The following is a 13649-nucleotide window of genomic DNA, read 5'->3' as shown; positions in this document are numbered from 1 at the left end:
TAACAAGAAGGCATCTTTGGATTCCTGCTTCCTTTCCTCACTTATGATGAAACAGACTTACAAACCAGATTGTAATTTTCTTGGAATTTTGCCACAGAGGTAACCATTTCAATAGGGCTCAGAACAAAAGCAAAAAAAGGAAAGAGGAGAATTATATATTGGCCTAAGTCTGTAATGTTCATTGGAATTATCTGGAGGAGCTAATTCCTCAAGACAGTTGGTTTCATTTGGTGGCCAAGTAATCAATGTTCCAAGTACAATAATGTGTCTCTTAAAAAAAGAATCCCGCTTATTCTGAAATTTCACCATGACTTTATATTTTGGAGTTTTTATTAATATCCAATAACCTTGATAGTAAGCATTTGTCATTTGGGTCTCAATATCTAGTGTCTTGCCCTGAAAGTATTCTATTTGTTTTTTGTGGAACAACTTTTTCCTACATCGTGTGTAATCTATGTGAGATGCTAAAACTAGTTGTCTACTTCCTACTTTTGAAGGCTCAGTATAGTCAGGTGGTTATCAAAACCTACTAGACAGTTTTTTTCCAGGACATGGAATGTGAGGTAAGTAAGCAACAACCCAAGAAGCCCATTTGAGACTGCCGTGGCAGTAGTGGTGCCCCACCAGAGTCTCTCAGCTGTGAGCCATGTCTTCGCCCTACAATGCTATCTTGGATCTTGACTTGTTCCAAGTCTGGTTTCATCATTTCTTGGCATCCCTAATATCGTTCTAATATATTCTCTTTTCTAAAAAAGTTATCCAGATTCTAAAATTGTGGTGATGGTTGCACAATTAGGTGCATCTACTATAAAACATTGAATCATATACTTTAATGGTAGAATTATTTGGTATATGAATTATACCCGAATGAAGCTCTTATTTCCCCCCAACAATAAAAGTTAGCCAGAGTTGGTTTTTCCACTGCTTGAAATATGGCAAAATTTAACTGATACAATCCTCCTGTCAAAATGCAAATATCTAAGCTATAAAGGATTACACATTTTCAATCTCTTTAACATTAAGTTTACCAAGAAAAAAATAATGGGCGCTAGTTTTGATAGGGGTTGAACAAGTCTAACAAATACAGTGCTATTCCAAGAGGGCAGGCAACAATAAAGCAACACATGGGGGAGATTTTAGATGTTCAGATTGGCACAGGGGCATTGGATGTTGGATATTAGAGACAGAGATGGGTGTGAAAATGGGTAATGGTAGTCCATAGGGCAAGTAAGCTTTTCTGTCTCGGGTCCCAAATCCATATTTATCCAATATCATAGACCTAACACTAAGTTTATTACCCCTGTCCTGCAAATCAATTGTTATCTACCCCATATTTTTAATAACAGGCATAGTAAATGGGCATCCAGATCCAGGAAGCAGAGAGAACTTTGATCAAAATCAACAAAAGTAGGCAAGCACTAAGACGTAATTAAATTTGCAGAATATAATGATAAAGAAAAAGAATCTTAAAAGCAGCAAGACTAAAGAAGCCATTAACTTATAAGGGAAAACTCCTAAAGCTAGTTGGAGATTTTTCAACAGAAACATGGCAAGCCAGAAGGTAGTGGAATGATATATTCAAAATACTGAATGGGAAAAATTTGCAGCCAAGAATACTCTATCAAGCAAGGCTATCATTCAGAATAGAAGGAGAGGGACACCTGGGTGGCTCAGTGGTTGAGCATCTGCCTTCAGCTCAGGGCATGATCCTGGGGTCCCTGCATCAAGTCCCATATCGGGTTTCCTGCATGGAGCCTGCTTCTCCCTCTGCCTGTGTCTCTGCCTCTCTCTGTGTGTCTCTCATGAGTAAATAAATAAAAACTTTAAAAAAATAATGGGAGAAATAAAGAGCTTCCCAGACAAATAAGAACTAAAGAAGTTTTTGACCACTAAAAAAAAGCCCTGCAAGCAATATTAAAGGGAACTCTTTGAATGGAAAAGAGAGACCAAAAGTGACAGTATAAGGCAAGAAACACAAAAGAGGTAAAAACGAATATTTCTGTAAAAAATAAATCAGGGAGCTCACAAAAAAGACATAAAATATAACAATTTATATCTAAAATGTGGGGAGAAGAGGAGAAAAGAATGGATGAACATGGATGTAAAAATTCTCGATAGAATACTAGCAATCCAAATGCAACAATACATTAAAAATCATTCACCATAATCAAATGATTGATTCCTTGATAAGTCAAGGGATTTATTTCTGGATTTCAAGAATGGTTCAATATTCACAAATCAACCAACATGGTAGGTCGCATTAATAAAAGAAAGCATACAAACCATATGATCATTTCCATAGATGCAGAAAAAGTATTTGACAAAGTACAACATCCATTCATGATAAAAACTCTCAACAAATGTTTAGAGGGAACATACCTCAACATAATAAAGGTCATATATGAAAAACCTACAGCTAATATCATCCTAAGTGGGAGAAAAGTGAGAGCTTCTCCCCTACATTCAGGAACAAGACAGGGATGTCCATTCTCCCTGCTTTTATTCAGTATACCATTGAAAGTCCTAGCCACAGCAATCAGATGACTAAAAGAAATAAAATATGTCCAAATAAGCAAAGAAGAAGCAAAACTATGACTGTTTGTAAGTGACATGATAATATTCATAGAAATCCCAAAAGACTAAGAAAAAATAAAACAAAATAAAACCCTGCCAGAACTGATAAATGAATTTAGTAAAATTGCAGGATACAAAATCAACATTCAAAAATATGTTGCGGGGATCCCTGGGTGACTCAGCGGCTTAGCGCTGAGTGTCTTAGTGCCTTCAGCCCAGGGTGTGATCCTGGAGTCCTGGGACAAAAATAAATTGAAATGGATAAAAGACTTAAACGTGAGACCTTGCGATCATACAAATCCTAGAAGAGAACATAGGCAGTAACTACTTTGACATAGGTCATTACGATTTCTTTTTGATAGGTCCCCTGGAGCAGAGTAAACAAAATCAGAAATAAACTATTGGCACTACATCCAAATTAGAAGCTTCTGCACAACAAAGGAAATAATCAATGAAACTAAACGGCAACCTACTGAATGGGAGAAGATATTTGTAAATGATATATCTAATAAAGTGTTATTATCCAAAATATATAAAGAATTTATAAAACTCAGTATCCATAAAATGAATGATCCAATTAAAAAATGGGCAGACAGGGGGTGCCTGGGTAGTTCAGTCAGTTGAGCATCTGACTTGAAGTTTCAACTCAGGTCATAATCTCATGGGTCATGGGATTGAGTTCCGTGTCAGGCATCATGCTCAATGGAGAGTCTGCTTGAAAGATTCTCTCCCTCTTCTCTTTCCATTCATACTCTATCTCTTGATTTCATAAATAAATAAATAAATAAATAAATAAATAAATAAATAAAAAAATCTAAAAATTGGCAGAAGATGTGAATAGACTTTTTCCCAAAGAAGACATCCAGAAGGCCAACAGACACATGAAAAAATGCTCAACATCACTCAGCATAAGGGAAATGTAAATCAAAACCACAATGAGATATCACCTCACACCTGTCACAATGGCTAAAATCAGCAACAAGAAACAACAGATACTGTGGAGAAAGGGGAACTCCTATATCCTATACACTGCTGGTGGGAATGCAACCTGGTGCAACCACTCTGGAAAACGGCATGAAGCCTCCATGAAAAGTTAAAAACAGAACTACCCTTTGATCCAGCAATTGCACTACTAGGTATTTAGCCAAAGAATACAAAAATACTAATTCCAAGGAAGACATGTACCTCAATGTTTTTAGCGGCATTACCTACAATAGTCAAACTATGGAAACAGCCCAAGTGTCCATTGACTGATGAATGGATTTAAAAAAGATAGTATATGTGCAATGGGATATCAGCCATAAAAAAAGGATAAAATCTTGCCTCTTCCTATGACATGGATAGAACTAGAGTGTATTATGCTGAGTGAAATAAAGCAGTCAGAGAAAGACAAATACCATATGTTTTCACTCCTAAGTGGAAGTTAAGAAACAAAACAAAAAGCAAAGGAAGGAAAAAAAAGAGAGAGTGAGACAAACCAAGAAACAGACTCTTAACTATAGAGCAAACTGATTCAAGTTACCAGAGGGGAGCGGGGTGGCGGGTGGGCCAAATAGGTGATGGGGATGAAGGGGTCCTCTTGCTGTGATGAGGTGTTGTATGGAAGTGTTGAATCACTATATTGTAAATCTGAAACTAATATTACAGTGCATGGTAATTAACTGGAATTTGAATAAAAACGTACTCTCTCTGTGTCTCTGCCTCTCCCTCTCTCTGTGTGTGTCTCTCATGAATAAATAAATAAAATCTTTAAAAATAAATAAATAAATAAATAAATAAATAAATAATAAATAAATAAATAAATAAATAAATAAATAAATAAATAAAAACTTAGAATAAAGCAAAAACTGACAAAATTACAAAATGGGCATGCACACAGTAGGGATTGCCCTCTTCCTTCATGGTGTTTGGGTGCTTCGTGGAGGTTGGCCGGGTGCCCTCCATCTCCTTGGGGCCTCATCCGGGGAAGCTGGTTGGGATTGTCCATGCTATTGCTCAGAACAGGGCTTGGGCTGATGGACCTTGCAGTCTGGTAAGAAGACAGGTCATGCCTTTCAAATCCATGGCGCTCACTGACTTCATTCTCAACTTCCCACACGGCACTGGCCAGAGGTACTTCCGACAAGCCTGGCAGAAAGTAGGGATCAACACAAACTGGGCAGCCACAAGGTGGGCCCTGCAGACTGAAACCAGATACAGAAAAGCCGAGATGACAGATTTTGATCATTATATAGTCAGGAAGGCAAAGAAAATGAGGAACAGAATAATCAAGCTCGATGTCAGGAAGCTGCCAAAAGCAGCTCTCCTGGAAGTGTCTCCCCATAAAAGCACCCACTGCTCAGGGTGCTGCTGCAGCAGCTGCTGCAGAGTTTCCAGCAAAAACGATGGCCACTGCAGACAAGAAGGCTACTGCCCCGAAAGCTGCAGGCCAGCATGCAGCACCTCCAAAGTCTCAGGAAGGTCAGAATGCTCCAGCCCAGAAAGCACCTGCTCCAAAGGCATCTGGCAAGAAAGCATAAAAGCCTAAGAGGCTATTATAAATAAGTAATAAGGGCTCTTTTTCTTTTGTACATGTTTAAAAAAAAACTGACAACATGACAAATTAAAAAAAACGTAGAATTTGAAGATAGAGGACACTCGTGAAAAAGGCATAATCAACAGCTAGCATCCATTGCAGACCTCAGGATCATAGCTTTCTGTTTTATTGTACTTACAGCTCATAACAACCTTGGAATTTCAACTTTGAACAATTTAGTGGTTTTCTCAAGGTTACAGAGCCAAGAAGTAAAGGAAATGAAATTCAAATGCAGATCCAGCTGACTCCAAAGGGCATGCTTTCCCTTCATGCCAAATATAATGCCTGCTCTTTCAGCGTTCTGAGGTGTAACCTCTCAATCACAACTGCAGGCAAGTAGAAATATATATGTATATATGCCTACTAATAAAATATTAATTTTCCATTAAATCTACATGGTGAAAGACTTTTTTTTTTTAGATTTTCACCCGTGTGTGTGCACATGTACACACACCCCCAAGAAGCCCCATGTTTTCTAGGAATAGAAGATTTATTTAATCTGTTTCTAAATTACCTCTTAGCCTTATCTCTTCTTCCTTATACTCCATATAACATGAATTATTTAAACACCACATTGACCGAAGTTTATGTAGACTTTCCTCTCTGCTCAAAGTACCTATCCTAGGGTGCCCCATTTTTGCCTAATCATTTCAAGGAAAATGGCTCAGTTCAGCCTTCCCTCAATTAGACCCTAACAGTGAATGAACTCAATACTCCCTATCTTGCAGACTTCTGAAGTGTCCCGTGTCTACCTCGAAAACAGGACACTTCAGGCTGGATTACATTGGTGCCTCACATCTCTCTGCCACTAAATGGCAGATTACTTGAGTCTAGAAACTGCATCTATTTGTCTTTAAGCTTCAGTCCCTACCAAGTTCCTGGAATATATTAAGTACCCAACAAAAGCCTGTTGATGAACGAAACAATCATTCAGGAGTTTGGAAAACTAAAACATTTTTCCCCACATCTAATAAACCCAATTTAGTGTATGATAGGATGTTCTGGTTAAAAACATAACTTGCTTGAAAGATTATCTATAGCATAAATATTATCAAAGAACCATGCTATCATGGGATATCTGAAAACCCCACTAAACATAATTTAATATTTCCTTGATGAAATAACTTTGGTTATTATGATGGGGCGTCATAGGCCCTTATGGGTTGTCATCAGTAAGGATGCTTCAACATCATTTAATAAAGAGATCCGGTTAGGTTGTCAAAGGCCAAGGAGCTTATACACAGTGGTGTCACTGTTTTTATTCCAAATATTGATCCAACAGTATTTCTAATCCTAGGAGGAAAAGCTTCTTTTGGAAATAACTGTAGAAACCATATTCAGTAATTTTCTGGCCATCTTAATCTCCTGATACTGTCACACTGGCGTACTTACCTTGACAAGTATGTCACTAATATTAAAGTTATCCCAAGCAAAAACTCATGCTTGGAGGCCAAGCCCATGACCTCTTGCCTATGTATTCCCAATTTACCAGTTCTATTTTTAACATCCATGTCCCACTCTTGCTTTGATATCCTGACTTGATACCCCTATCTTGCCTTTTCCCGTTATATAACTTTTCAGACTCTGTCCCTGGCATTTAGGACTTCAGCAATCAGAAGGCTTGGGGCTATAGCCCCTCTTTAACTTTTACTGTTCCCTATTGCCTGTGGTGGGGACCTGACTTCTGCTCCCAGTGGACTTTCCTTCACCTGGGCTACTCCCCAGCATCCCCTAGAGAGAGTAGAAGAGTAGAGGGACTAGACAGACAAAATTTTGACAAGTTTGCTATTCCTCTTTGCCACCACAAATGTATGACCAGCCCTTTATGATAGGGACCCAGTTGAGACTTGGCAACTAGAACAGGCATTTAACAGTGAACTTTGTGTGGGGAAACACTAGTCTCAGCATTTCCTGAATTCTGATCCTTACATTGAACACTGTATGTGTGCACAGGCAAGACAGATCTCTTTGGTGTCTCAATGTCCCTATCTGAAAACTGATTGTAAGAACTGGGTGATGGGCACTGAGGGAGGCACTTGATGGGATGAGCACTGGGTGCTATACTATATGTGGACAAATCGAACTTCAATAAAAAAATACATTAAAAAAATAAAGTTCATATTCCTTTCCAATCAAAATAAAATTAGTTTAAAAATGAAACAAAACAACAACAAAAGAATAGTCATCTCTTAAATAAGTTGAGACCTAGATCTAAGCTTTTGTTTGCAAAGAGTTATACTAGAGTTAAAAGGGCCTCTATCTACTAAACTGATGGTTTTCCCCTGTTTTACTTGGGGGAATACCAGGAAATCTTGATGGGATTTTTAGTGTGTTGTGTGCGAATGTGTGTAATGCATAGAATGTTTATATATTAAATTATGTCATTTGAACTAGACATGATTTTTAGTAGAAATATGACTTTATTATATGTTTGCAATAAATTCACAACTCTGGGTGTCCTAGGCTTGGGAGTGGGAGCAGACAAGCAGTCAAAGCAAGCATGCATTTCCATTTCTCAGTTTTCCTGAATGCTTGTTTCTAGATCATTCCTTTTTAAAAGACAAGCTGTAGAAAGTATCAAATATCAAGAAATATATATGGAAGAAATTTTAAAATGTGAGCCAATACTTGTCTCAGAAAAATCATTGCTCGCTTTGGAAGCAGAACACTCCAGCTTGGTTCACGGAGCTCCTAATCTCCAGACCAGCATAGTTTCAAAACCACTGTGCTCACATCTCAAGAAAAGCCTCTAAAGCAACTGTTCCCCCCTCATTTTTCCTTAAAATGAATTGCAAGTTAAAATAAGGTGGTTTTACCCAGATGGGGGTTGAGATGTTAATATTTCCAAAGAGAATGAACCCAGAGTTTAGCATAAATACATAAAATGTACATTTCTCATTTCTAATAATCTTTTACATTTTGACATAGACCATTCACACTGCACTCACTCATGGACTCGGTGCCTAATTTGAAACATATTTTCCATTGGAGAGATGATTTTATATGGAAAAGGAAATAACTCCTGTAGTCCCTCTGTGTATATTGAAAAAGAAGTCTGGAGCCACTATATAGTTTATGCTTAAGTTTTGATTAAAAGATACCATGAAAATCCCATGAGAGCTCAAGCCAAGGTAGGGGATTTGATCTGAACATATTGAAAAAAGATTGGGTGCCCAAATACCAGTGTTAGATATCTTTTCTTGCTGAACTATATAATAAACAATCCACATGAATGTAAAAACCAGCAACTTCCTGAATCATGGTCACATCTGTTTTCCAGCCAAACTTAAATCCCCTATCTCTAAATTTAGTGAATAATTCATTTTAGATCTGGAAGAGAATTTAGTCCAATTCCCTTCATATTACAAATGAGGAAATTGAGGCACAGAGAGATTTCTCCTCCATAACCCTGACTAACCCTTCCAGTCTCAGCCTCTGTGACTCCTTGGGGAAGCTTTCTCTGATTCCTGCCACCACCAAGAATGAGGTGTCCCTGATATATACTCACAAATCCCTTTGTCTTTTTCTTTCAGAGTGCTTAACATAACTCATAATTATGCAGTTGTTTTTATGGCTTTTTGGTTTAGAACGTGTTGTCACGACGGAAAGCTCCATGAGGCTCCATGAGCTGGATGCTCATTGACTAGCTCAAGCCAGGCACAGAGAGCCAGCCCAAAAGTACTTAATAAATCAATGTCTAAGTGGCATGCAATGACACAAATATATGTAGTACTTCATTTATAAAATGAGAGGACAGCCTAGGTGATCTTTAAAATTTATACCAACTAAAATAAAATTTATGAATTCTCAGTTAGGTCTCCTGTTCTTTCCGCTCTGCTAGTAATGTCAGAGAAGACAAGTCTTGTTGCTATTCATAGTTTCTCCATTTCCTGTTGGCATAACTTGGGACAAATTTTTCTCTACACTGAAGCTCAATTTCTTTAATAGAAAAATAATAATAAAAATCTCTCTTCCAATTCATTTTTTAATTTTGTTTTTTACCTGTGGTAAAAATACAGGTAACACAAATTTTACCATTTATGGAGTACATGATCACTGTGGCCCAACGATCACCACCATCCATCTCCAACATTTTTTTCATCTTCCCAAGGCATTTATATTTATACTCCCACCTTACCAACCCTTCCCTCTTTCTCTGACCTCCAATCCATTTACCTTTCCTCACCATCCATCACTTGTACCAATTATCTCTTGCTGTGTAACCGACAATGTATTGGGCTCACAATTCTGTTAGCTGGTTCCTCTAGTCTAGTCTGGGCTCAGATTATCTTACCTGAGTTTGTGTGGGGGTTTGCAGTCAATTGGTTAGTTGGCTGGGTTGTGGCTGGTCTTGGATGGCCTTACTCACCCGTCTAGCAGTAGGATGGCTGTTGGCAGGTGTGACAAAAAATGACCATGTAATTTTCATCCTGCAGGAGGATAATCAGAGCTTATTCATTCTGTCGTGATGTCAGTATCCCAAGAGCACCAATAGGTCGAGGCCCAATGCTCAAATGCTTTTCAAGCCAAATGGCCATTTTCAGTGTGAAGGAGACCATGACAAACTGGGGACATTGCTACAAAAATATATCACACCCTTGTTAACCAACTGGATTCCATGCTCTACCACATGATCATTCATTTCTGTACATTATCAACTCTCTTCTTAATTCTCCCTCCAGTTTGGAAGGAGATACACACAATCACATGGATTTGGTATCGTTTCTGGTATCTGACAAGACATGCTAATAGATTCATGAGGGTCTAGTGAGAAAGAGGAAACAAGAGTGACTCCCAGCACTGACTTGAGCAACATGGCTAAATGCCTTTATCAATGGAAGAAAACCGGAAGAGATATGAACCAAAATACTCAACTGGAAAAAAATCCAAACTCTGGCCAAAGCTAACAATCTGCCTATTCCGTCCTGCATTGGAGCAATTTACATGACTGAAAAAATCACCCAAACAGGCTGGAGATGCAGTCGCTTGTAATCACGACTACAGATCCCATCTGGACACTGGGTGTCACTTACCGGTCCCACTTACTTTTCTGACTGATTCACTTTGTTATTGTCCTCGAGGGTGATCTTACTTCATAATATCTGTCACATAGACACACATGGGGGTGGGGGGAGACAGAATCAGAGAAGCATGAGGGTGTTTCCTTCTCTTGATGATAAGAACTCTCCAATATCTGAGAGCACAGTCCTCGCCCTCCTTCTAGCTGCCTTTCAAATCGATTTCTTCGGGCTTCATCTGTTTCTTGTGCTCCCTGCTGGATGCCCAGCTGCCTCCCTGGCACCTCACTTAGATGTCTGCCAGGAAGCTCAAACATGACAGGCCCAAACAGAACACTGGGTTCTGTCTGTTTCTTCACCATCACCCTCCAACGCACAAAGTTCATCTTTCTTCTGGTTTTCTTCCATTGATAAGGGCATTTAGCCATGTTGCTCAAGTCAGTGCCTGGGAGTCACTCTTGTTTCCTCTTTTTCACTAGACCCTCATGAATCTGTTAGCAAGTCTTGTCAGATACCAGAAACGATATCAAACCCACGTGATTTTGGGTATCTCTGTTTCCAGTGCCCTTGCCAGGCTACCATCGCCCCTCATCACCTGCGATGCCTTCTTACCCACTCTCTCCACTCCCCTTGGACACTGCAGTCTACTCTCTACCAGAATCTTTTTAAAACACAAATGATTATACTGATCCCTTGCTTAAAATTCTCTAATGGCTTTCCACTACTCATTGAATTAAATCCAAATTCTTCATGGTTGTCTGCAAGGCTCTGATATGGCTGCAGCTACTCCCTCCCCAGCCTCACCTCGCATTGCTCTTCTCTGTGTTCTTAAGCCTCAGCCAGTCTGGCCCACGTTCTAGGGCTTGAACACACCAGGCCTTTTCTTGCCTCAGGAGCTCTGGCACTTGCTATATTCTCTGCCTGGGGTGTTGTTCATGTGGTGGGACTTTCATGTAAATCAGGTCTCACCTGAGATGTCACCTGGCAATCCTTTTTAATGCTGTTTCCCCTTCACCTCCTCCTCACACCTCACCGTACATACCCCTGCTCACTCTCCATCACATCACATCCTGCCTTTTTCTCATAGCGTTTGTATTACTTGAGTTTTTTTTTTGTTGTTGTTTATATCTATTCCACTAGAACATAAAATCCTCCATTGCTGAGGACATGCCCATTTCGTTCAGTACTTTATTTTCAGCTTTTAGGACAAAGTATGAAAAATAGTAGGTATTCAATAAATACTTGCCTTAAAAGGAGAATAGCTAAGTCCTTTACGTTGCATGGTTTCTGTGGAATTTTTTTTAATGCATTTGAAACACTCTAGTGTATCCTAGTCACTCAATCAATGTTGATCATCTCTTTCCTCACAGTTGAAAATGAATATTTTTTCCATCTTGTTCCCTTGAGACTTTGTAGTTTCTAGAAATAGTATGCATGTAATGGTTATTTATTTATTTTTTTTGTATCACATCAATGATTCCACACTAAATGCACTAACTTTGGTCACTATGGATTCCATAGGATATTTTGATCAAGATATTTTTGGTGACAATGAACAGATATCCATTTACAGTAACTTGTATACAAAGGAGTAATCATCATAAGGGTAAAGGTGTCATCTTATAGAGGTGCAGGAAGTACAGCCGTGACCTCCCTCAGGCTTGGAATCAGGAACTAGAAAATTGCCATATACTGTGGCTGTTTCTCCCGAGGTGTCATAACATTTCTGTCTGGATCATTCACTCTCTGCAGTTCAAGTCTTTCTAGTGTTTCAAAAAAATTTCCAACCCCCAACCATAGCATTATATTAGCTTATAGTTCTAATGACCAAAAGGTAGTAAACTAGTGTCTGAGAATTAAATTTCCCAATTCCTATGAAGAACATCTGACTTGTCCCGATTGGGTCAAATACTCTATTCAAACATGTATGGCCAGGAGTCGTGGTTATGTATTATCAGATGACTTCGGAGGTCCACACCTCTGTGTGAGTATGTGTGTGGGGGTGGGGGAAGGGTAGAGTTTTCAAGAAATGAAGAAACAGAGGAATGGACAAATTTGTCAAAATGCATTTACTTCTCAAGGTCCATCAGTTCAATCCTCAGAGCAGTGGAGACTCGGTCTCCAATGGCAGCTTTGGTCTTCAGATCTCAGCTGATTTTCCTTAACCATATCCCATTCAAATGGTGTAAAATACATTGTCAGGGAGACTTGGCCTAAATATATGAGGAGAGTTTGCCTTGTTTCAGCCACTAGTGGGACTACACACCCTAGAGGTCTTCCAGTAAATTGATATGTGTAAATTATAGGTCGTGATCCTGGGGTCCTGGGATGGAGTCCCACATCAGGCTCCCAGCAGGGAGGCTGCTTCTCCCTCTGCCTCTGTCTCTGTCTCTCATGAATAAATAAATGAAATCTTAAAAAAATAAATTATAAGTCAGATACACAAAGTACTCACACTATGGGGGCAAGAAGTCTTGTCTGATAATGCTGAGGAAACAAATGTAATTGGCGTTTTGATCAGAGTACACAGGTTCCCAGGAAGACCCATTCTGAAGCAAGCTACCGAGTAGAGATTGAAACTGAGATGCAAAGAGACACGATTTCATTTTTGACCCCCAGAAGAAACGTGATTTATTAAGAGTGTAGGAAAACAGAATGATTGGATTCCTGGTGTTAGCATGGGCACTGCAGTAGAATCATGGAAGGAAAGGCAAGTGGATTTGTTTTAATCTTTTTTTGCCTCACCCTCTAAAGGCAAGCCTCCAGGTCTCCCATGTCTAAGAGAGAAGTGTTATTGAATTTTAGGACATAGTTCTTCTACCTGCCACCCCGCATTCTGTGACTCCTCCATGAAGAATAAATACCCTTTGAATTGAGAGGTAGGAAAGAGTGAGAAAATGGTGAAAATTGGACTGACTTATTTGAACATGGAATAAAAGTCAGAAAGATAAACATAAGGACATGCACCTGAATGCTGCCTTGTATTTTAGACAGTCCAGATTACAAGGAAAAAAATTGTTATGCTCTTTAAGTCAAGTCCAGCTATATTTTAGCAATATGAGGGGGGATAGGAATTAAGAAGGTACAAATGTTGGATCTGCAAAGGCTACCTCTGCCGTGAGCAAGTAAAAGAGAGATTGTAGTATTTATCACTCATTCCTCAGATTTCAAACTTTACTTCATAAGCATGTATTAAGACCTGACATCAGGCTAAGTTGGTTAAGCATCTGCCTTTGGCTCAGGTCATGATCCTGGGGTCCTGGGATGGAGCCCCAAGTTGGGTTCCCTGCTTGGGGGGGATCAACTTCTCCCTCTCCCTCTGCTGCTCCCCCTGCTTGTGCTCTCTCTCTCTCTCTCAAATAAATAAATAAACAAAATCTTAAAAAAAAAAAAAAGACCTGACATTATGGACCAGGGCAAAAACAGAATGTACACCGGACTCCATTTATCATTTATCTGATGTGCCATCCAGCCAAATCCTT

General features: G+C 39.1%; 1 pseudogene; it reads left to right on the top strand.

Moving 5' to 3' along the window:
* The first annotated feature begins 4474 nt into the window (after positions 1–4474).
* Positions 4475–5093, top strand: LOC112667969 (60S ribosomal protein L14-like; annotated as a pseudogene).
* The last annotated feature ends 8556 nt before the right edge of the window (positions 5094–13649 follow it).

This window comes from Canis lupus, chromosome 21 (assembly GCF_003254725.2).
Source record: "Canis lupus dingo isolate Sandy chromosome 21, ASM325472v2, whole genome shotgun sequence".
Classification (NCBI taxonomy): Eukaryota; Metazoa; Chordata; class Mammalia; order Carnivora; family Canidae; genus Canis; species Canis lupus.
This window is presented reverse-complemented; position numbering and strand designations above follow the sequence as displayed.